Source organism: Bufo bufo, chromosome 7 (assembly GCF_905171765.1).
Source record: "Bufo bufo chromosome 7, aBufBuf1.1, whole genome shotgun sequence".
Lineage (NCBI taxonomy): Eukaryota > Metazoa > Chordata > Amphibia > Anura > Bufonidae > Bufo > Bufo bufo.
The window spans coordinates 118,499,831-118,524,083 of NC_053395.1; positions in this window are offsets into that span (position 1 = coordinate 118,499,831).

A 24,253-nucleotide genomic window follows, 5' to 3' on the forward strand; every position below is an offset into this window, starting at 1 on the left:
TTGCCACCAGTTTGGCCATATTTCAGAGCTGCAACATCACTGGAGTGCCCAAAAGCACAAGGTGTGCAATACTCAGAGACATGGCCAAGGTAAGAAAGGCTGAAAGACGACCACCACTGAACAAGACACACAAGCTGAAACGTCAAGACTGGGCCAAGAAATATCTCAAGACTGATTTTTCTAAGGTTTTATGGACTGATGAAATGAGAGTGAGTCTTGATGGGCCAGATGGATGGGCCCGTGGCTGGATTGGTAAAGGGCAGAGAGCTCCAGTCCGACTCAGACGCCAGCAAGGTGGAGGTGGAGTACTGGTTTGGGCTGGTATCATCAAAGATGAGCTTGTGGGGCCTTTTCGGGTTGAGGATGGAGTCAAGCTCAACTCCCAGTCCTACTGCCAGTTTCTGGAAGACACCTTCTTCAAGCAGTGGTACAGGAAGAAGTCTGCATCCTTCAAGAAAAACATGATTTTCATGCAGGACAATGCTCCATCACACGCGTCCAAGTACTCCACAGCGTGGCTGGCAAGAAAGGGTATAAAAGAAGAAAATCTAATGACATGGCCTCCTTGTTCACCTGATCTGAACCCCATTGAGAACCTGTGGTCCATCATCAAATGTGAGATTTACAAGGAGGGAAAACAGTACACCTCTCTGAACAGTGTCTGGGAGGCTGTGGTTGCTGCTGCACGCAATGTTGATGGTGAACAGATCAAAACACTGACAGAATCCATGGATGGCAGGCTTTTGAGTGTCCTTGCAAAGAAAGGTGGCTATATTGGTCACTGATTTGTTTTTGTTTTGTTTTTGAATGTCAGAAATGTATATTTGTGAATGTAGAGATGTTATATTGGTTTCACTGGTAAAAATAAATAATTGAAATGGGTATATATTTGTTTTTTGTTAAGTTGCCTAATAATTATGCACAGTAATAGTCACCTGCACACACAGATATCCCCCTAAAATAGCTAAAACTAAAAACAAACTAAAAACTACTTCCAAAAATATTCAGCTTTGATATTAATGAGTTTTTTGGGTTCATTGAGAACATGGTTGTTGTTCAATAATAAAATGAATCCTCAAAAATACAACTTGCCTAATAATTCTGCACTCCCTGTAATGTAGCCCTGTGGCAACGTCCACCTCATGAGTCCACCTGCTGGCCACCGTTGATAGACAGACCAATGTGGTGGGATAGTCCTTTAAGTTCCCATGGATACAAACTACGCCGACCTTTCAGCCAGTATACTCGGCAGGTCGCATCAGGGCAGCTCTTAGCAGGGATACCAGGCTCCCTGAATCCAACAGTGCCACCGCCAGAGTGTCCCCCACTTCCACCTGGCACAGGTGGCTATTGTCTATAGTCTCGGAGGTTCCTGTGGCACACAACTTTCTGGCATATAATGAGTGGCGGTAGCCATAGTTGGTGTCCATGGGTTCCCTCCGATGGAGACAGTCAGCCCTTTTGTGTCCAGGCTCCTGACAACGCTAGCAGACCACTGAGGTTGGATCTGCAAGGGGTACGTCCCGGGCGGGTCTAGCTGGCACTGGCCGCCGGATCTGGGGTGGAAATTTCCGGGGCTTGACTGGCCCCCTCCCAAAAGAACCCCCCTATAGATAGTGGTCGACCATCTCCAAGGCATTACCCGGAGACACCTGGCCGATCCAGTGCTGGAGAGGGTACGGCAAAGCCCTCCAGAACACATCCGCCAGCAGACGGTCCAGCATAGCAGTGGGAGTCAAAACGTCAGGCTGCAGCCATTTTTGCAACCGGTGTAATAGTTCATAGTACTGTGGCCTGGCAGGTTCAGCCGGGTTAAATTCCCACTGATGCACCCGCTGGGCCCGGACCAACACATTCACCCCCAGTCTCGCCAGGATCTCACCTTTTACGGTCAGGTAGTCGGCCGCTTGATCATCGGGAAGAAAAATAAAAAACTTGCTGGGGTCCAGACGCCAGGAACAGAGTGACGACCTCAGCCCACTGGTCTCTGTGTAATTTTTCCCTCACGGCCACCTTTTCGAATACCGCCAGATAGGTCTCGACGTCATCCGAGGGGGTCATCTTAGGGATCGCTAGACGGACAGCTTTCCAGGCATCGTGGATGTTGTGGAACGCTCCTGCAGCTTGCAACGCCATCACATGTTGCAATAGTAGCTGGTTACTTTCCTGCTGCTGCTTGTTAGCCTTCCGCTGCTGCAATTTAGCCTCCACAAGGGCCTTCACGACTGCCTCCATTTTGTCAGGGGATACGGGTCATAACCTTGCCGGCTTGATATAGGATATGCACTTGTGACGGGGAAAACAAAAACTTTTCGGCCTTCAGGCCTGCCTCACTGCGTCTGCCCACATCCGACACCAAATGTGGGGATTCGCTCTGGTAGGCAGAGTAAGCGGACGCATTACAGGGGCAAAATCAAGGTTGTAAAGCAAAGTTCAGTGTTTATTCACACATAGGAAAAACAAGCCAAAAGTAACGGTGTTCAGTTTTGGTGCCTGTTCACAGCACACAAAGTCCACAGTGCAAAAAGTCTTCACCTGGTCAGCAGATTTCCACCCGCAGTCCACAGCAGGCTTTAGAGGCCTGTTTCCCCAGCATGCGGCTCTCACAAATAGATGGCCTCAGTGTCTCAAGACACAGACTCCACAGCTTCTCTGTCATGGAGTATAATCCACCTCAGCTTAACGTGCTGGCTGGGTTTTTATATCCCGGCCAAAACCCGGCCTGGAACCGTGGGGAACAGCCACCCACCCTGCTCTTTGGCTGCTCCCAATAAGAACCGGCTTTACAGCCATATTAACAGCTGAAGTGTCAGACTGCAACTGCAAAACTTGACACTTCAGGGAAAAACCCAGTTCTTACCTTACCGAGGCCAGGAACTTCGGTAACACGTATATTCCGTCAATGACGGCTCCTTGTTCCTTCTTACAATATATATAGTTTTTTTTTTACAGATCCCTGGGCAGTAATATACATTAATTTCAGATTAAATGTACATGCTTATTTGCAAAAGTGACTTGGGGGCACATTTATTAAGACCAGCATTTTAGACGCCAGTCTTAATAAAGCTCTAAGCCGGCAGTGGAAAATTTATGGATAACTTTGGCACATCCAGCGCCAGGTCTAAATGTAAGGGCTCTTTCACAGGGCCGGCCTTTGGGGTGTGCGAGCTGTGCGGCCGCACAGGGCGCCATGGCAACAGAGGCGCCCGGCGGCCGACACAGCTCGCAGTTGGTCTCTACAGGCTACAGCAGCCGGCTGGCCCGACCTGAGCCGAGATTGGGCGCAAAATTGCAGGGGGCGACAGGCAGCAAACACTAAAATGAGGATCATGGGAGCCTATGGCTCCAGTCCCCTCCGTTCTTCCTCATAGGCTTCAGCGCCTGAAGCCTATGAGGCAGTAGAGCGAGCATAGTGTCTAGAATGTAGTTGATCCTAGGAGGTATGATGTCAGGGAAAGAGGCGGAGTCTCGTCATCTAGGGGGCGGGGCCTAACGATGTGCAGGAGATTCTACAGAGCAGGAGCAAAGTCTGCAGGTAAGTATGTGGAGGAGAATAGTGACTGTTATTTTTACTTGGGGGGCTTTTTACAGGGGCTGAAGGGAGAAGGAATCATCTTTGTACTGGAGACTGTATGTTAGAGGGGTCTGAAGAGAGGGTAGTTGGGGTGATATTATTTACATGGGACTGTATGCTGGAGAGGCTGAAGGCAAGGGGGTGATATTATTTTACATAGGGCTGTATGCTGGAGGGGCTAAGGCAGGGAAGTGATGTGTCTTACATGGGACTGTATGCTGGAGGAGCTGAAGGCAGGGGGAGTGATATATTTTACATTGGACTGTATGCTGGAGGGGCTGAAGTAGGGTGACCACGTGTCCCGGTTTGCCCGGGATCGTCCCGTAATTTACGTTTTTGTCCCGTGTCCCGGGAGCCTTCAAACCGGGACAATAGAGAGTCCCGGAATCAACTGCCTGCCAGTCACCTGCCCCGTGTCACCCCCCCAAGTGAGCCGCCGCCGCCGGGCACAGGGAGATGAGCGCTTCCATTGCGCTCATCTCCTTAGTAATCTGCCTGTGCCAGCGGAGGTGCAGGGGAGGGAGAGGCGTGTCCCTTCCCCTTCCTCTGATAGGCTGCAGGCACTAGGCCGGCAGCCTATCAGAGGCCGGCGAAGGCGGGGCGATGACGTCATCGCACCGCCCGAGCCTTACAGCGCGGGACACAGGAAGAGTCTGCATCGCATCGCTGACACTGAGGTAAGTATAAGTGTTTTTTTTTTTTTTGTTTTTTTTTTACAATAGTGTTACTGGCATTGGGGGGGGGGGCTTATTACAATGGGGGGGGCTTATTACAATGGGGAGGGGGTTATTACAATGGGGGGGCTTATTACAATGAGGGGGGCTTATTACAATGAGGGGGGCTTATTACAATGGGGGGGCTTATTACAATGAGGGGGCTTATTACAATGGGGGCTTATTACAATGAGGGCGGCTTATTACAATGGGGGGGCTTATTACAATGGGGGCTTATTACAATGGGGGGGCTTATTACAATGAGGGCGGCTTATTACAATGGGGGGGCTTATTACAATGGGGGCTTATTACAATGGGGGGGCTTATTACAATGGGGGGGCTTAATACTGGCACATGATGGGGGGCTTAATACTGGCACATGATGATGGGGGGGCTTAATACTGGCACATGATGATGGGGGACTTAATACTGGCACATGATGGGGGGCTTAATACTGGCAAGTGATGGGGGGGCTTAATACTGGCACGTAATGGGGGGCTTATTACAAGCATGTAATGGGGGGCTTATTGCTGGCACGTAATGGGGGGGCTTATTACTGACACGTAATGGGGGGCTTATTACTGGCACGTAATGGGGGGCTTATTACTGGCACGTAATGGGGGGGCTTATTACTGGCACGTAATGGGGGGGCCTATTACTGGCACGTGATGGGGGGCTTATTACTGGCACGTGATGGGGGGCTTGTTACTGGCACGTGATGGGGGCTTGTTACTGGCACGTGATGGGGGCTTGTTACTGGCACGTGATGGGGGCTTGTTACTGGCACGTGATGGGGCTCTTGTTACTGGCACGTGATGGGGGGCTTGTTACTGGCACGTGATGGGGGGCTTGTTACTGGCACGTGATGGGGGGCTTGTTACTGGCACGTGATGGGGGGCTTGTTACTGGCACGTGATGGGGGGCTTATTACTGGCACGTGATGGGGGGCTTATTACTGGCACGTGATGGGGGGCTTATTACTGGCACGTGATGGGGGGCTTATTACTGGCACATGATGGGGGGCTTATTACTGGCACGTGATGGGGGGCTTATTACTGGCACGTGATGGGGGGCTTATTACTGGCACGTAATGGGGGGGCTTATTACTGGCACGTGATGGGGGGGCCTATTACTGGCACGTGATGGGGGGCCTATTACTGGCACGTGATGGGGGGCTTATTACTGGCACGTGATGGGGGGCTTGTTACTGGCACGTGATGGGGGGCTTGTTACTGGCACGTGATGGGGCTCTTGTTACTGGCACGTGATGGGGGGCTTGTTACTGGCACGTGATGGGGGGCTTGTTACTGGCACGTGATGGGGGGCTTGTTACTGGCACGTGATGGGGGGCTTGTTACTGGCACGTGATGGGGCTCTTGTTACTGGCACGTGATGGGGGGCTTATTACTGGCACGTGATGGGGGGCTTATTACTGGCACGTGATGGGGGGCTTATTACTGGCACGTGATGGGGGGCTTGTTACTGGCACGTGATGGGGGGCTTGTTACTGGCACGTGATGGGGGGCTTGTTACTGGCACGTGATGGGGCTCTTGTTACTGGCACGTGATGGGGGGCTTGTTACTGGCACGTGATGGGGGGCTTGTTACTGGCACGTGATGGGGCTCTTGTTACTGGCACGTGATGGGGGGCTTATTACTGGCACGTGATGGGGGCTTATTACTGGCACGTGATGGGGGGCTTATTACTGGCACGTGATGGGGGGCTTATTACTGGCACGTGATGGGGCTCTTGTTACTGGCACATTGGGGGGCTCTTGTTACTGGCAGTGGCACGTTATTGAGGGCACCTATTACTGGCACATTATTGGTGGGCACTATAGGGGCATCTACTGAGGCCACAAAGAAGGGGTGTTTTATATGGGGGGCTCTGTACAGTAGCATTTTATACTGGGACACATTATGGTGGGTACTATGGAGAAGGGGAGACAGGAGTACTATGGAGTCATCTACGGGGGGCACTAAGAAGGGGTATTTTATACTTGCAAATTATGGGGGACACTGAGGGCATCTACTGGGGCACGATATATGGGGCATTTTATACTGGTACATTATGGGGGGCACTAGCAGGAAGGGGGGAGAGGAGCACTATGGAGCCATTTACTGGGGCACTATATAGGGGTATTTTATACTGGCACATTATGGGGGACATTAGCTCAACTGGGGGCATTACAAGGGGGTATGTTTTGCACATTATAAAGAGAATTCTTTCTACTGGGGGGCATTATGGTGGGTTTTATTACTCCCCCATGGTATGACCCCCTAGTAGCAGCACCAGCCTCTCCCTGCTCTGCTATCCCTCTGCCCCTTCTCCAAATCCTTATTATGAAATATTTCTCATTAGGATAAAACACAACATCAGCTCCGCCGAGCCCCCGGCCAAAGTGTTGAAGTGGCGTCCGAGATCCCCAAGGGCCAAGCCAAGTAACTGTAAGTGTTCATGTGAAATATGCTTTTTTTATATATGTACACTCCTGTGAGAGGCGGGGAGGGAGATCTGTGGATGACACTGTTATAGGGAGGGAGATCTGTGGATGACACTGTTATAGGGAGGGAGATCTGTGGATGACACTGTTATGGAGGGGGAAATGGGGATGACACTGTCATGGGGTGGATCTGGGGATGACACATATAGCATAAGATGCTATATACGGTATGTGGCATCCACAGATCCCCCTCTCAATAAAAGTGTCATCCACAGACAGCTGGACTTTTCTTCCCTGTTGCGGTTTTAGGTATTGGGTAAAGTATTGCAGCATTTCTAAGCATACTTGTGTAAATGTATCATTGTTATAGCTGCCCCCCCTACTTTTGTCCTGGCCCCCAGTGTGCCCCCCCAAAATTTGAAAGCTAGAGACGCCACTGCTGCCAGTCTGCAACATTCACTGCCGCTGCTGCCGCAGTGCTGTTGTAATTAATTCATCCTAAATCACTGGTTGCTACGGCTGCCCCGCTTGTCTAACACATTAAAAATATGACCTGTTTTAGGTAGCCAGTGATTGGGTGCAGGGCACAATCACAAATTACTGAACAATGCACAGGCAGTTATGTTTATAGCAATCTCAAGCATAACTTCGATGCAATGAACTTGCCAGCGTAAGTACAAAGTACGCCGCTGTCACTAAGTGACTTAATTTTTTTAAAAAAGTATCAAAAATCATATTTTTTGGGGAGTGGACATGGGTGCGGGGGGGCCGGGGCGGGTGTCCCTGAATGGCAGTTTGGAAATGTGGTCACCCTAGGCTGAAGGCAGGGGAGTGATGTATTTTACATAGGACTGTATGCTGGAGGGGCTGAAGGCAGGATGAGTGATGCATTTTACATGGGACTGTGCAAGAAGGACTGGAAGGCAGGGGTGTGATGTATCTTACATGGGACTGTATGCTGGAAGGGCTGAAGGCAGGCGGCAAAGAGAGGGAGTGTGATATTATTTACATAGGACTGTATGTTGGAGGGGCTGAAGGCGGGGAGTGATGTATTTTACATGAGACTGTATGCTGGAGGGGCTGAAGGCAGGAGAGTGATGGGTCTTACATGGGACTGTATGCTAGAGGGGCTGAAGGCAGGGGGAAGGTTGTATCTTACATGGGACTGTATGCTGGAGGGACTGAGGGGGGGCGTAATTATTACTATAATACTACAGAGGGGGCCATTATAATATTAATAATAATAATAATAATAATACAGAGGAGGAAATAATAATAATAATAATAATATAGAGGGGCCAGTATATATTATAATTATACAGAGGGCATTATAGATATGGGCACTACGGGGGAGGGGAGGTCTGTTATCTGAGGATGATAGTAAAGTGAGAAATCCCCAAAATTTTCTGTGAAACTCTACAGAGATGAGACGCGGCTGAAAGAAGTTATCATGACGGTCCTATCTCCGAATGAAGATGCTGAGGAAAGTCTACATCACAGGAGATGTCACTGGATGTAACAGGTATGGTGCGGTACTCTTTTTTTTTTTTTTTTACCAAATATCTTTCTTTAAATGGGGCCTGGGGGCAGGGGACTGGATAAGGGTGACAGACACTGGGTATGATTAAGGGGGCAGAGGACTGGATAAGGTGGGTGACACTGTGACAGTCACTGGGTATGATTAAGGGGGGCAGCGGACTGGCTATGGGTGACACTGGGTATGATTTAGGCCCTTAATCATACCCAGTGTCACCCAGAGCCAGTCCCCTGCCCCCCTTAATCATACCCTGTCACCTTTACACAGTCCCCTGCCCTTCTTAATCACACCCAGTGTCACCTTTGCCCAGTCTCCTGCCCCCTCAATTAGACCCTGCCCCCCTTAATCATACCCAGTGTCACCCATAGCCAGTCCCCTGCCCCCCTTAATCATACCCTTTCACCTTTACCCAGTCCCCTGCCCCCCTTAATCATACCCAGTGTCAACTAAAGCCAGTCCCCTGCCCCTTTGTCATACCCAGTGTCACCCTTATCCAGTGCCCTTCCCCCTTAATCATACCCAGTTTCTGTCACCCTTAATTTAAGGGGGGCAGGGTCTAATTAAGGGGGCAGGGAACTGGGTAAGGGTGACACTGGGTATGATTAAGAAGGGCAGGGGACTGGGTAAAGGTGACAGGGTATGATTAAGGGGGGCAGGGGACTGGGTAAGGGTGACAGGGTATGATTAAGGGGGGCAGTGGACTGGCTCTGGGTGACACTGGGTATGATTAAGGGCCTAAATCATACCCAGTGTCACCCATAGCCAGTCCCCTGCCCCCCTTAATCATACCCAGTGTCAACTAAAGCCAGTCCCCTGCCCCTTTGTCATACCCAGTGTCACCCTTATCCAGTGTCCTTCCCCCTTAATCATACCCAGTTTCTGTCACCCTTAATTTAAGGGGGGCAGGGTCTAATTAAGGGGGCAGGGGACTGGGTAAGGGTGACACTGAGTATGATTAAGAAGGGCAGGGGACTGGGTAAAGGTGACAGGGTATGATTAAGGGGGGCAGGAGACTGGCTATGGGTGACACTGGGTATGATTGTACTTGTTTGCACTTGCACTTAAATTATCTGTAATTAAAGAAAACTGTTACAAAGATTGTTTTCCTTTTTGTGTATGTTTAGGTGAAGGGGGGGGGGGGGCGCCACGAGATTAGCTCGCACAGGGCGCCTGAACACCGAAGGCCAGCCCTGCTCTTTCACATGAGCGGATTCTGTGCGTGGATTCCGCTGGCAGGTTGGGCAAGACTTGCAATACTCTTCTACCTCTCTGAACACACTGGGCCAGTAGAACCGCTGTAGAATCCGGTCCTGCGTTTTCTGCTGGCCCAGGTATCCCCCAAGAACATGTTGGTGGGCTAAATCCAACACAAGCTTACGAAACGCCTTGGGCACCACCAGATGTTCAATATGCTCACCCCGTTGTTGATTTACTCGGTACAGCATCTCCTGTTGAAACACAAAACGGGGGAAAATAGACTCGGCCCCAGGTTGTTGCGGCTCACCCTCAACCACTACTACATTTTCCCAGGCTCATTAATTTCAGATTAAATGTACATGCTTATTTGCAAAAGTGACTTGGGGGCACATTTATTAAGACCTGCATTTTAGACGCCAGTCTTAATAAAGCTCTAAGCCGGCAGTGGATCCGCAAAATTTATGGATATCTTTGGCGCATCCAGCGCCAGGTCTAAATGTAAGGGCTCTTTCACACGAGCGGATTTCGTGCGTGGAATCTGCTGCGTGAAAGAGTGCCAAGCCCCGCTCTGAACAGCAGAGACACTGAGCATTAACATGATCTTTTTACTACAAAATCACGGTGACAACTTTCTATCACTGTGATTTTGTAGTAAAAAGGTCACAGAGAGGCACGGAGCATTATTAATCATGTTAATGCTCCGTATCTCGGCTGTCCAGAGCGGGGCTTGGCACCCTTTCATGCAGTGGATTCCACACACGGCATCCACTCGTGTGAAAGAGACCGTAAGACAGCTTCCAAGCTGTCTTACATTTAGACCATTTTCCACGCCTGAAACAGACATAGAAAATGATGAATAGGACGGGCCTTCTGGTCCATCCCCTTCCCTGCCTGCGCCGCACCCACAATTTTAGACTTGGCCTGAGTGGGGCGAAGTCGCAGATAGCGGTGCAACTAACTGCCTAATTTAGGTATATTTCAGCATGATAAGTGACCCTGATTGTGTTCAATGCGAATAAAAAGAAGCCCCTAAATCAGACATTTTGTACCTTCAGACTCGTAAGATGAAAATACACTACTTCTATAAATCTATGGTGTGTCATGCAAAAATTGGGATTTTAAGAAGACTTACAATTAGTGATTATGAATTCTGGCCTAAAAATCCCTTTTTTGTCTTTATAATGGAAGTTGGAATGTCATGGATACACATATACTCTGATATTTTGTAACAGTAAAAAGGGCATATGTATGTAAATTTATTTGGGTGTATCTTTGCTATGCCCTTCCAATGCTTAGGTCCTGCTATTGTGTTAGGCTACTTTTACACTTGTGTTAGCAAGGTCCGGCAGGCCCTGTTCTGGTGAATCTGCTGAATCTGTGCTAACGCTAGCCCACCATAACGCTGGAAATCTGCCCCGTTCATTATAATGGGGGTGGTCCAGACGTCTGGCTGCAGTACGACAAACATGCCGAGAGGCGGACGGACAAAAACTACAGCATACTGCGTTTTTTTTGTCCGGCCACCTCTAAGCTTGTTTGCCATGCTGCGGATGGACTTCCTAGTGAATGGAGTCGGAGCAGACTTCTGGCTGCACGGTAGGCTAACGTAAGCATGGATCTGGCAGGCTGTTTCCCCGCCGGAACAGCCGGCCGCACTCTGCTACCACAAGTGTGAAAGTTGTCTTACTAACTGCTTGATGACAACGTGTTTTGAAACATGTACCTTAAAACAGTAAATGCATTAGAAATGGGTATTTGTCTTGTTTTAAAAACTAATAAAAACAAAATTTACTAAGAAATGGGTAACTAAGAAAGTGAGTCTAGAACTGTCAACCGCCATGATAATCCATATAATCTTAAATACTATAATCTAAAAAAAACTGTGTAGAGATTTGGAATACACTTTTCCAAACTTTATTTAAATCAAACAAAACTTTGTTTTTCAAGCCTTATGTCCCAAATTAGAAACATCTTTCAAACAAGAATTCAGACTTGGACACTAACAGATAACAAGGCACCAGTAATAAATAAACTGTAAAGGACGTAATAAATTCATGTCTTTTCACAAACAATGCAATGATGTCCTCGCCTACAAACGAACAAGTCATTCCAAGTAGGCAGCTTCTGGACTGGTAGAGTGTGGTTCGTTTCTGCATTGTTAATCACTATTGGAATCACTTCAGCTCATTTTTTTCTCAACCATTGTCTCATTCTTCAGCAATACAGTATGTAGTTCCTCTGACATTTCCTTCTCTGCCACAGGTTTCTGTTTGCAGATCAGCTCATTTATCTGAATTACAGTTAATATGGTAAGTCCTTCATTTTACAACTCTGGGATTTCAAACTGGTTCTTGCATTTAAGCCATTCCCGCATTTTCACATACATGTACGAGAGGGAATGTGGTCTTTTGCCGCATCCCCACGTACATGTACGTGTTCTGATCGGGCAGATGCAGGAGCGGCGCCCTCCCGATCATCGGTACGAGTCCAGCTGTTACTGACATCTAGGCCCCTGCCATATCTGCCGGAATCGCTGAAAAAAAACAATGCCGGTGGATTAACCCTTCAGATGCCGCAGTCAGCCCGTCAGACCGTGCTACTTACAGTGGGAGGGGGCTCCCTCTCTGACCCCATTGGCCCCTCCGCACTGCGATGAGGAGTCCAGTGGTTGCTATGACAGCCAAACGTATAACACAGACATCGGAGCCTGCCAGGCAGGGTCTCCTAGGCAACTGTCAGCGTCTTACACTGTAAGACACTGACAGTTCAATGCAGCTCAATACAGATGTATTGTACAGCACTGAAAGAGGAATCAAATCCTGAAAACTTGAGGTCCCACAGTGGGACAAAAATAAAAAGTTTAAAAAATAAAATGAAAAAAACGTTTTTTTTAAAATAAAAAAATAAAGTTTCAAGTAAAGAACAGAATGCCTTTTCACCTTATAAAATAATGTACAATAAAAACAAATATGTATTTCCGCATCCATAACGACCTGCTCTAAAAATATGTCACATGAACTACCCAGTCAGGTGAACCTATTAAAAAAAAATTATATTAAAAACTGTGCCAAAATAGCCATTTTTTGTTACCTTGCCTCACAAAAATCGTAATAGCAAGCAATCAAAAAGTCGTATGCACCCCAAAATGGTAAAAATGAAAGCATTATCACATCCCGCAAAAAATGAGCCCCCACATAAGAAAATTGCCATAAAAAAATATATACACTCACCTAAAGAATTATTAGGAACACCATACTAATACGTGTTGGACCCCCTTTTGCCTTCAGAACTGCCTTAATTCTACGTGGCATTGATTCAACAAGGTGCTGATAGCATTCTTTAGAAATGTTGGCCCATATTGATAGGATAGCATCTTGCAGTTGATGGAGATTTGAGGGATGCACATCCAGGGCACGAAGCTCCCGTTCCACCACATCCCAAAGATGCTCTATTGGGTTGAGATCTGGTGACTGTGGGGGCCATTTTAGTACAGTGAACTCATTGTCATGTTCAAGAAACCAATTTAAAATGATTCGAGCTTTGTGACATGGTGCATTATCCTGCTGGAAGTAGCCATCAGAGGATGGGTACATGGTGGTCATGAAGGGATGGACATGGTCAGAAACAATGCTCAGGTAGCCCGTGGCATTTAAACGATGCCCAATTGGCACTGAGGGGCCTGAAGTGTGCCCAGAAAACATCCCCCACACCATTACACCACCACCACCAGCCTGCACAGTGGTAACAAGGCATGATGGATACATGTTCTCATTCTGTTTACGCCAAATTCGGACTCTACCATTTGAATGTCTCAACAGAAATCGAGACTCAACAGACCAAGCAACATTTTTCCAGTCTTCAACAGTCCAATTTTGGTGAGCTCGTGCAAATTGTAGCCTCTTTTTCCTATTTGTAGTGGAGATGAGTGGTACCCGGTGGGGTCTTCTGCTGTTGTAGCCCATACGCCTCAAGGTTGTGCGTGTTGTGGCTTCACAAATGCTTTGCTGCATACCTCGGTTGTAACGAGTGGTTATTTCAGTCAACGTTGCTCTTCTATCAGCTTGAATCAGTCGGCCCATTCTCCTCTGACCTCTAGCATCCACAAGGCATTTTTGTCCACAGGACTGCCGCATACTGGATGTTTTTCCCTTTTCACACCATTCTTTGTAAACCCTAGAAATGGTTGTGCGTGAAAATCCCAGTAACTGAGCAGATTGTGAAATACTCAGACCGGCCCGTCTGGCACCAACAACCATGCCCACTCAAAATTGCTTAAATCACCTTTCTTTCCCATTCTGACATTCAGTTTGGAGTTCAGGAGATTGTCTTGACCAGGACCACACCCCTAAATGCATTGAAGCAACTGCCATGTGATTGGTTGACTAGATAATTGCATTAATGAGAAATAGAACAGGTGTTCCTAATAATTCTTTAGGTGAGTGTATATAGCTATCAGAAAATGGCAACTCAAAAACAAGATTTTTTTCTTTCCCGCTTTTACTGTGTAAAACTTTTAAAAAAATTAAATAAAATACACATCAGTCTGTAATGACTGGCTCTATAAAAATGTCACATGATCTACCGTCAGGTGAACGCTGTTAAAAAAAAAAATGGCCAAAATGGGGATTTTTTGGTCACCTTTCCCCAAAAAAGTGTAATATCAAAAAGTCATATGTACCCAAAAATGGTACCAATAAAAACATCAGCTCTTCCTGCAAAAAATGAGCTGCTATACAAGACGATCGGTAGGAAAAATAAAAGAAATATAGCTTTCAGAAAATAGAGACACCAAAAACATGATTTTTTTTTCAAAAATGCTTTTATTATATAAAACTGAAATAAATACAAATAGACACATTAGTTATTGCTGCGTCCATAGTGTCCAACTCTATAAAAATATCACATGATCTGCCCCCTCAGATGAACGCTGTTAAAAAATGAATAAATACAAAATGTGCTAAAACAACCATTGACTGGCTCTATAAAATTAATCTACCCTGTCAGGTGCACACTTTAAAAAAAGAAAAAAAAAACGGTGCCAAAATGGCCAGTTTTTGGTCACCTTGCCCCCAAAAAGTTTAATATTGAATGATCAAAAAATCATATGTACCCACAAATGGTACCAATAAAAATGTCAGCTCTTCCTGCAAAAAAGAATCCTGTACACAAGATGATCAGCAGAAAAATAAAAGAAATGTAGCTTTCAGAAAAAGAAGACACAAACATTTTTTTTTCCAAAAATGCTTTATTACGTAGAACTGAAACACATATTTGGTATTGTTGCAACCTGCTCTATATAAAAAAACAAACAAACAAAAAAAAAAACCACATGATCTATCCTGTCAGGAGAACTCCGGAAAAAAGAAAAACAGTGCCAGAACAGCCATTTTGTGGTTACCTTGCCTCACAAAAAGCGCAATATTGAGTGATCTGTCACCTTATCCCGTAGTTTCCAAAATAGGGTCACTTTTTGGGGGTTTACACTCTAGGGGTGCATCAGGGGGTCTTCAAATGCAACATGGCAACTTAAAATTATCCCAGTAAAATCTGTCGTCTAAAATCCATATGGATTTGCCTTCTGTGCCCTGCCATGTACCCATACAGCAGTTTAACCCTTTCACTACCGGAGATTTTTTTGCGTTTTTATTTTTATTCCCCATCTTCCTTGAGCCATAACTTTTTTATATTTCTGTTTACATAGCTGTATGAGGGCTTATTTATTGCGGGACAAATTGTTCTTTCTAATACCACCATTAATTATGGCATACACAGTTTTACGGGTTTTGTTTCCATGGTGTTTCGTTTGCGCAAAACTGACCCATTCCCTTCATTCTCTGGGTCAGTACAATTACAACAATATCCTATATGTGTAGGGTTTTTATATCTAAATAGTTTAAAAATTAATTTAAACTTTGAAAAAAATGTTTTTCTTTTTTTTACATCACCACATTCTGAACCCCATAACTTTTTTTTAGTTATATCTGCTGAGGTTTGTGGGGGGCTCATTTTCTTGTGGGACAATCTGTAGTTTTTATTGATACCATTTTGGAGTGTGTGTGACTTTTTGATCACATTCGATTACTTTTTTTGGGTAAGAGAAGCAATTAAAAAATTGTAAATTGTTCATTTTGACCCTTTTTTTGTTACACCATTCGTCGTATTGGAAAAACATTTTTATATTTTAATAGTATGAGCGTTTTCGGTCATGGTGATACCCATGATGTTCATATTTTTTGTTATTTAGGTATTTATTTTTTTATCATACCGAACGGGGGGTGATTTAAACTATATTTTTTTCAATTTAAAAGTTTTAAAAAAAAATGTTTAATGATTTTGAAACTCATATATGAGCCTAAAAAAGATATTAAAATTTTTTAAATTTTTGCCTATCGCTCCAGCGCCGTAGCGAAAGGGTTAAGACCACATATGGGGTGTTTCTGTAAACTGCAGAATCAGAATGATAAATATTGAGTTTTATTTGGCTGTTAACCCTTGCTGTGTTACAGGAAAAAAAAGGATAAAAATGGAAAATCAGCAAAAAAAAATAAAGTGACATTTTACCTCCATTTTCCTTAAATTATTATTGAGCACCTAAAAAGGGTTTAGAAAGTTTGTAAAATCTGTTTTGAATAATTTGAGGGTAGTAGGTTCTAACATATGGCCATTTATGGGTGATTTCTACTATGCAAGCACCACAAAGTGACTTCATAACTGAATTAGTACTTAAAAAAGTGGGTTTGGAAATTTTCTAAAATTTTAAGCCTTCTAACGTCCTAAAAATAAAATTACATTTACAAAATGATGCCAACATAAAGTAGACATATGGGGAATGTTACATAATAACTATTTTATGAGGTATCACTATCTGCCTTAACCACCTCAGCCCCCAGTGCTTAAACACCCTGAAAGACCAGGCCACTTTTTACACTTCTGACCTACACTACTTTCACCGTTTATTGCTCGGTCATGCAACTTACCACCCAAATGAATTTTACCTCCTTTTCTTCTCACTAATAGAGCTTTCATTTGGTGGTATTTCATTGCTGCTGACATTTTTACTTTTTTTGTTATTAATCGAAATTTAACGATTTTTTTTGCAAAAAAATGACATTTTTCACTTTCAGTAGTAAAATTTTGCAAAAAAAAACGACATCCATATAGAAATTTTGCTCTAAATTTATAGTTCTACATGTCTTTGATAAAAAAAAAATGTTTGGGTAAAAAAAAAATGGTTTGGGTAAAAGTTATAGCGTTTACAAACTATGGTACAAAAATGTGAATTTCCGCTTTTTGAAGCAGCTCTGACTTTCTGAGCACCTGTCATGTTTCCTGAGGTTCTACAATGCCCAGACAGTACAAACACCCCACAAATGACCCCATTTCTGAAAGTACACACCCTAAGGTATTCGCTGATGGGCATAGTGAGTTCATAGAACTTTTTATTTTTTGTCACAAGTTAGCGGAAAATTATGATTTTTTTTTTTTTTTTTTTTTTCTTACAAAGTCTCATATTCCACTAACTTGTGACAAAAAATAAAAAGTTTTATGAACTCACTATGCCCATCAGCGAATACCTTGGGGTCTCTTCTTTCCAAAATGGGGTCACTTGTGGGGTAGTTATACTGCCCTGGCATTCTAGGGGCCCAAATGTGTGGTAAGGAGTTTGAAATCAAATTCTGTAAAAAATGACCTGTGAAATCCGAAAGGTGCTCTTTGGAATATGGGCCCCTTTGCCCACCTAGGCTGCAAAAAAGTGTCACACATCTGGTATCTCCGTACTCAGGAGAAGGTGGGGAATGTGTTTTGGGGTGTCATTTTATATATACCCATGCTGGGTGAGAGAAATATCTTGGCAAAAGACAACTTTTCCCATTTTTTTATACAAAGTTGTCATTTGACCAAGATATTTATCTCACCCAGCATGGGTATATGTAAAAAGACACCCCAAAACACATTCCTCAACTTCTCCTGAGTACGGGGATACCAGATGTGTGACACTTTTTTGCAGCCTAGGTGGGCAAAGGGGCCCATATTCCAAAGAGCACCTTTCGGATTTCACTCCTCATTTTTTCCTGAATTTGATTTCAAACTCCTTACCACACATTTGGGCCCCTAGAATACCAGGGCAGTATAACTACCCCACAAGTGACCCCATTTTGGAAAGAAGACACCCCAAGGTATTCCGTGAGGGGCATGGCGAGTTCCTAGAATTTTTTATTTTTTGTCACAAGTTAGTGGAAAATGATGATTTGTTTTTTAATTTTTTTTTTCATACAAAGTCTCATATTCCACAAACTTGTGACAAAAAATAAAAACTTCCATGAACTCACTATGCCCATCAGCGAATACCTTGGGGTCTCTTCTTTCCAAAATGGGGTCACTTGTGGGGTAGTTATACTGCCCTGGCATTCTAGGGGCCCAAATGTATGGTAAGTAGGTAAATGACCTGTGAAATCCGAAAGGTGCTCTTTGGAATGTGGGCCCCTTTGCCCACCTAGGCTGCAAAAAAGTGTCACACATCTGGTATCTCTGTATTCAGGAGAAGTTGAGGAATGTGTTTTGGGGTGTCTTTTTACATATACCCATGCTGGGTGAGATAAATATCTTGGTCAAATGCCAACTTTGTATAAAAAAAATGGGAAAAGTTGTCTTTTGCCAAGATATTTCTCTCACCCAGCATGGGTATATGTAAAATGACACCCCAAAACACATTCCCCAACTTCTCCCGATTACGGAGATACCAGATGTGTGACACTTTTTTGCAGCCTAGGTGGGCAAAGGGGCCCATATTCAAAAGAGCACCTTTCGGATTTCACAGGTCATTTTTTACAGAATTTGATTTCAAACTCCTTACCACACATTTGGGCCCCTAGAATGCCAGGGCAGTATAACTACCCCACAAGTGACCCCATTTTGGAAAGAAGAGACCCCAAGGTATTCGCTGATGGGCATAGTGAGTTCATGGAACTTTTTATTTTTTGTCACAAGTTAGTGGAATATGAGACTTTGTATGAAAAAAAAAATAAAAAAAAAAATAAGCATTTTCCACTAACTTGTGACAAAAAATAAAAAATTCTAGGAACTCGCCATGCCCCTCACGGAATACCTTGGGGTGTCTTCTTTCCAAAATGGGGTCACTTGTGGGGTAGTTATACTGCCCTGGCATTTTCCAGGGGCCCTAATGTGTGGTAAGTAGGTAAATGACCTGTGAAATCCTAAAGGTGCTCTTTGGAATATGGGCCCCTTTGCCCACCTAGGCTGCAAAAAAGTGTCACACATGTGGTATCGCCGTATTCAGGAGAAGTTGGGGAATGTGTTTTGGGGTGTCATTTTACATATACCCATGCTGGGTGAGAGAAATATCTTGGCAAAAGACAACTTTTCCCATTTTTTTATACAAAGTTGGCATTTGACCAAGATATTTCTCTCACCCAGCATGGGTATATGTAAAATGACACCCCAAAACACATTCCCCAACTTCTCCTGAGTACGGCGATACCAGATGTGTGACACTTTTTTGCAGCCTAGATGCGCAAAGGTGCCCAAATTCCTTTTAGGAGGGCATTTTTAGACATTTGGATACCAGACTTCTTCTCACGCTTTGGGGCCCCTAGAATGCCAGAGCAGTATAAATACCCCACATGTGACCCCATTTTGGAAAGAAGACACCCCAAGGTATTCAATGAGGGGCATGGCGAGTTCATAGAAATTTTTTTTTTTTGGCACAAGTTAGCGGAAATTGATATTTTTAATTTTTTTCTCACAAAGTCTCCCGTTCCGCTAACTTGGGACAAAAAATTCAATCTTTCATGGACTCAATATGCCCCTCACGGAATACCTGGGGGTGTCTTCTTTCCGAAATGGGGTCACATGTGGGGTATTTATACTGCCCTGGCATTCTAGGGGCCCTAAAGCGTGAGAAGAAGTCTGAAATATAAATGTCTAAAAAATTTTACGCATTTGGATTCCGTGAGGGGTATGGTGAGTTCATGTGAGATTTTATTTTTTGACACAAGTTAGTGGAATATGAGACTTTGTAAGAAAAAAAAAAAAAAATTCTGCTAACTTGGGCCAAAAAAATATCTGAATGGAGCCTTACAGAGGGGGGGATCAATGACAGGGGGGTGATCAATGACAGGGGGGGTGATCAATGACAGGGGGGTTGATCAATGACAGGGGGGTTGATCAATGACAGGGGGGTGATCAGGGAGTCTATATGGGGTGATCACCACAGTCATTGATCATGCCCCTGTAAGGCTTCATTCAGACGTCCGGATGCGTTTTGCGGATCCGATCCATCTATCAGTGCATCCGTAAAAATCATGCGGACATCTGAATGGAGCTTTACAGGGGGGTAATCAATGACAGGGGGGTGATCAGGGAGTCTATATGGGGTGATCACCACAGTCATTGATCATGCCCCTGTAAGGCTTCATTCAGACGTCCGGATGCGTTTTGCGGATCGGATCCATCTATCAGTGCATCCGTAAAAATCATGCGGACATCTGAATGGAGCTTTACAGGGGGGTGATCAATGACAGGGGGGTGATCAGGGAGTCTATATGGGGTGATCACCACAGTCATTGATCATGCCCCTGTAAGGCTTCATTCAGACGTCCGGATGCGTTTTGCGGATCGGATCCATCTATCAGTGCATCCGTAAAAATCATGCGGACATCTGAATGGAGCTTTACAGGGGGGTGATCAATGACAGGGGGGTGATCAGGGAGTCTATATGGGGTGATCACCACAGTCATTGATCATGCCCCTGTAAGGCTTCATTCAGACGTCCGGATGCGTTTTGCGGATCGGATCCATCTATCAGTGCATCCGTAAAAATCATGCGGACATCTGAATGGAGCTTTACAGGGGGGTGATCAGGGAGTCTATATGGGGTGATCACCACAGTCATTGATCATGCCCCTGTAAGGCTTCATTCAGACGTCCGGATGCGTTTTGAGGATCGGATCCATCTATCAGTGCATCCGTAAAAATCATGCGGACATCTGAATGGAGCTTTACAGGGGGGTGATCAGGGAGTCTATATGGGGTGATCACCACAGTCATTGATCATGCCCCTGTAAGGCTTCATTCAGACGTCCGGATGCGTTTTGCGGATCGGATCCATCTATCAGTGCATCCGTAAAAATCATGCGGACATCTGAATGGAGCTTTACAGGGGGGTGATCAGGGAGTCTATATGGGGTGATCACCACAGTCATTGATCATGCCCCTGTAAGGCTTCATTCAGACGTCCGGATGCGTTTTGAGGATCGGATCCATCTATCAGTGCATCCGTAAAAATCATGCGGACATCTGAATGGAGCTTTACAGGGGGGTGATCAGGGAGTCTATATGGGGTGATCACCACAGTCATTGATCATGCCCCTGTAAGGCTTCATTCAGACGTCCGGATGCGTTTTGAGGATCGGATCCATCTATCAGTGCATCCGTAAAAATCATGCGGACGTCTGAATGGAGCTTTACAGGGGGTTGATCAATGACAGGGGTGTAATCAATGACAGGGGGGGTGATCAGGGAGTCTATATGGGGTGATAACCACAGTCATTGATCACGCCCCTGTAAGGCTTCATTCAGACGTCCGGATGCGTTTTGCGGATCTGATCCATCTATCAGTGGATCCGTAAAAATCATGCGGACATCTGAATGGAGCTTTACAGGGGGGTAATCAATGACAGGGGGGTGATCAATGACAGGGGGGTGATCAGGGAGTCTATATGGGGTGATCAGGGGTGATCAGGGGCTAATAAGGGGTTAATAAGTGACGGGGGGGGGGTGTAGTGTAGTGTAGTGGTGCTTGGTGGGACTTTACTGAGCTACCTGTGTCCTCTGGTGGTCGATCCAAACAAAGGGGACCACCAGAGGACCAGGTAGCAGGTATATTAGACGCTGTTATCAAAACAGCGTCTAATATACCTGTTAGGGGTTAAAAAAAACACATCTCCAGCCTGCCAGCGAACGATCGCCGCTGGCAGGCTGGAGATCAACTCTCTTACCTTCCGTTCCTGTGAGCGCGCGCGCCTGTGTGCGCGCGTTCACAGGAAATCTCGCCCATCGCGAGATGACGCATATATGCGTGACTCTGCGCAGGGCTGCCACCTCCGGAACGCGATCCTGCGTTAGGCGGTCCGGAGGTGGTTAAGCTACATTCACACGAACGTGGTGTTGCAGTTCAGCAAAATACGGATACCGGCCCGTGTGCGTACCACAATTTGCGAATCGCACACGGCCACCGCTACCATAGAAAATGCCTATTCCTGTCCGCAATTGTGGAGAAGAATAGGACATGCTCTATTTCTTTTGCAGTGCCACGGAACGGAACTACGGATGCCGATAGCACACTGTGTGCTTTCCGCTTCTTTTGCGGCCCCATTGAAATGAATAGGTCCACACCCGTTCCGAAAAATTGCGGAACGGATGCGGACTCATTCATATGTTTGTGTTAATGTAGCCTTAAAAGCAGAGAAATTTCAATTTAGAAAATAGTGAATTTTTCCTATTCCGTAAATTTGGGATTTTTTATAAATAAAAGGTAAAATATATAGACTCAAATTTACCACTAACATGAAGTACAATATTTTGCAAGAAAACAATCTCAGAATCGCTTGGATAAGTAAAACCATGTGGCAATAAACAAAGTTCTTACCATTTAAATGTAACATGTCAGATTTGCAAAATGTGGCTTGGTCCTTATGGTGAAAACTGGCTTGGTCTTGAAAGGGTTAAAGGAAATTCCTATACCGAATTATTTTGACAATGCAAACAAAACACAAAATACATTACCAGAGTAACCATTGTAACTGTTCACCAAATTATCTATGTCTTCTTTTACCATAGTCAGTTGTGCTGTACTATAAGATGGAAATAATGGGGGTGATTAATCAAACTAGTGTAAAGTAGAACTGGCTTAGTTGCCCATAGCAATCAATCCGATTCCACCTTAAATTTTCCAAAGGAGCTGTGAAAAATGAAAGGTGGAATCTGATTAGTTGCTATGGGCAACTAAGCCAGCTCTACTTTACACCAGTTTGATAGATCTCCCCCAATGTTTCTTTGGATTTGCTTATTAAATTCTTAAAGGCTATGTACTTCTTTGTTTCTGAGTCACAGGAGTTAAAAATCAGTCTGTTTAAAAGCTGTCACTTTCTGTATTCTTTGAATCTCCTCATTGGCCGGCTCATATGTACTGTAGCTCTGCTCTCTGATCTCCTGACATATTTGAGCAATATTCTTATCAGTTTGGCAAGAATTAAGCTACAAAGTGTTTATGAGGTCAGGAGATCAGAGGTAAGGCTTCATTAAATGTTTCCCCAAAGCTGTCCATAGCATTTAGGATATCAAGTATATTTGTTTTTTGAGATTTTAGATTGATTCAACATATCCATACATGCATGGCATCTTCCTACTTCCAGAAGGTACGGCCACTGGAATGCTCACCTATCCTGAAGTTCTGTTGCTCCTAGCATTTGTTGCCCACTGGCATCTACCTGAGTACTGCCAGAGTACTGCCCTTTCCATGCTTGGCTTCTGCTGCCTGTCTGCTGTCCCCTGTGTCTGTGGAGAGCATAAGCACGCTCTTTTCAGATCTTAAAAGGGCCACCGTTTATGTCCTAATCAGTTCCCAGTCTATGGTTAGCCTTGCTTAACTATTTAAGGCTCCTCCCCTACGGGTTCCTGAGTAAAAAAATAAAGGCCCTAGCTTGCCTGGCCCATGTGAAAATGTTTAATGTTGTCTGCCCGTTGACAGTTTTGAACCTGTTTCGCCTTCCCTGAATTATGCCTGTTTATTGTACTGATCCTGTGCTGACTGTCCCGACCTGTCCCGAGATTGAATGAACTCTCTTTCTTCAAAAAGGCCCTTACTCCCATCCTCATCAGTTTCTCAAGTAAAGCCTATGCAACTGGAAAGAGTCAAGCTGTCTGAGGAGGAACACCAGAGCAGATATAGCAACACTTTGTACCCATTATGTTTCCCTCTCAAGTTGGGAAACTCCAGTAACTGGGGTCAACAGGAGGGATGATTCTAGACAAGGATAATCTCTCTCCTAAGCTAAGGATTCCGATAGTTCTGTCCTGTGGAACATCTGGTTCTCTGAAAAGGCCATTTTGGACTTTGGTTCTGATGGAAACATTTTGTATCAGGCCTTAATACCCTGTTACTGCATAACCACAGTAAACCTGGTGAAGTCCTTGGCTGTGACGTCCATCAATGGAGTACTTCTCACAGAACTTATTATGTACTCATTCGTGTCCATGGATCTATAGGGAAACATGCAGCACTTGGATAAGATCTCCTTCTATGTCCTCCCAGAATCCATCAGTCCATTATTGCTGGAATAATCATGGCTTCGTCTTCATGTGCCATTGATCGATAGGGTACTACAGGTCCTGAGCTTGGGGTCCCAATGTCACTTATGCTGTCTGGCTAAAGTTTAACCAGTTTTGAGGACTCACATTCAGCAAAACCTCCAGGGATTACTTCCACCACATGCCAGTTATGCAGATATACACTGACTATCAAAATGGTAACAATGTTTTGAAGTTTTGAGTTTCAGGCTCCATATCTCACCATCCACTACAGCTTCCAATGTGAAACTACCATAATTTTATAGACAATCATCTTGGGTATCTCATACATAAATTGGACTTGCAACTATTTAGCATATGATTAGTTATGCAGATTTTTGTCATGAAACTGTATTGTTACTGTTTTGCTAATTTTTCTCACATTCTCTAATAGCTCAGTGTGTTATTAGGTTGATTGCCA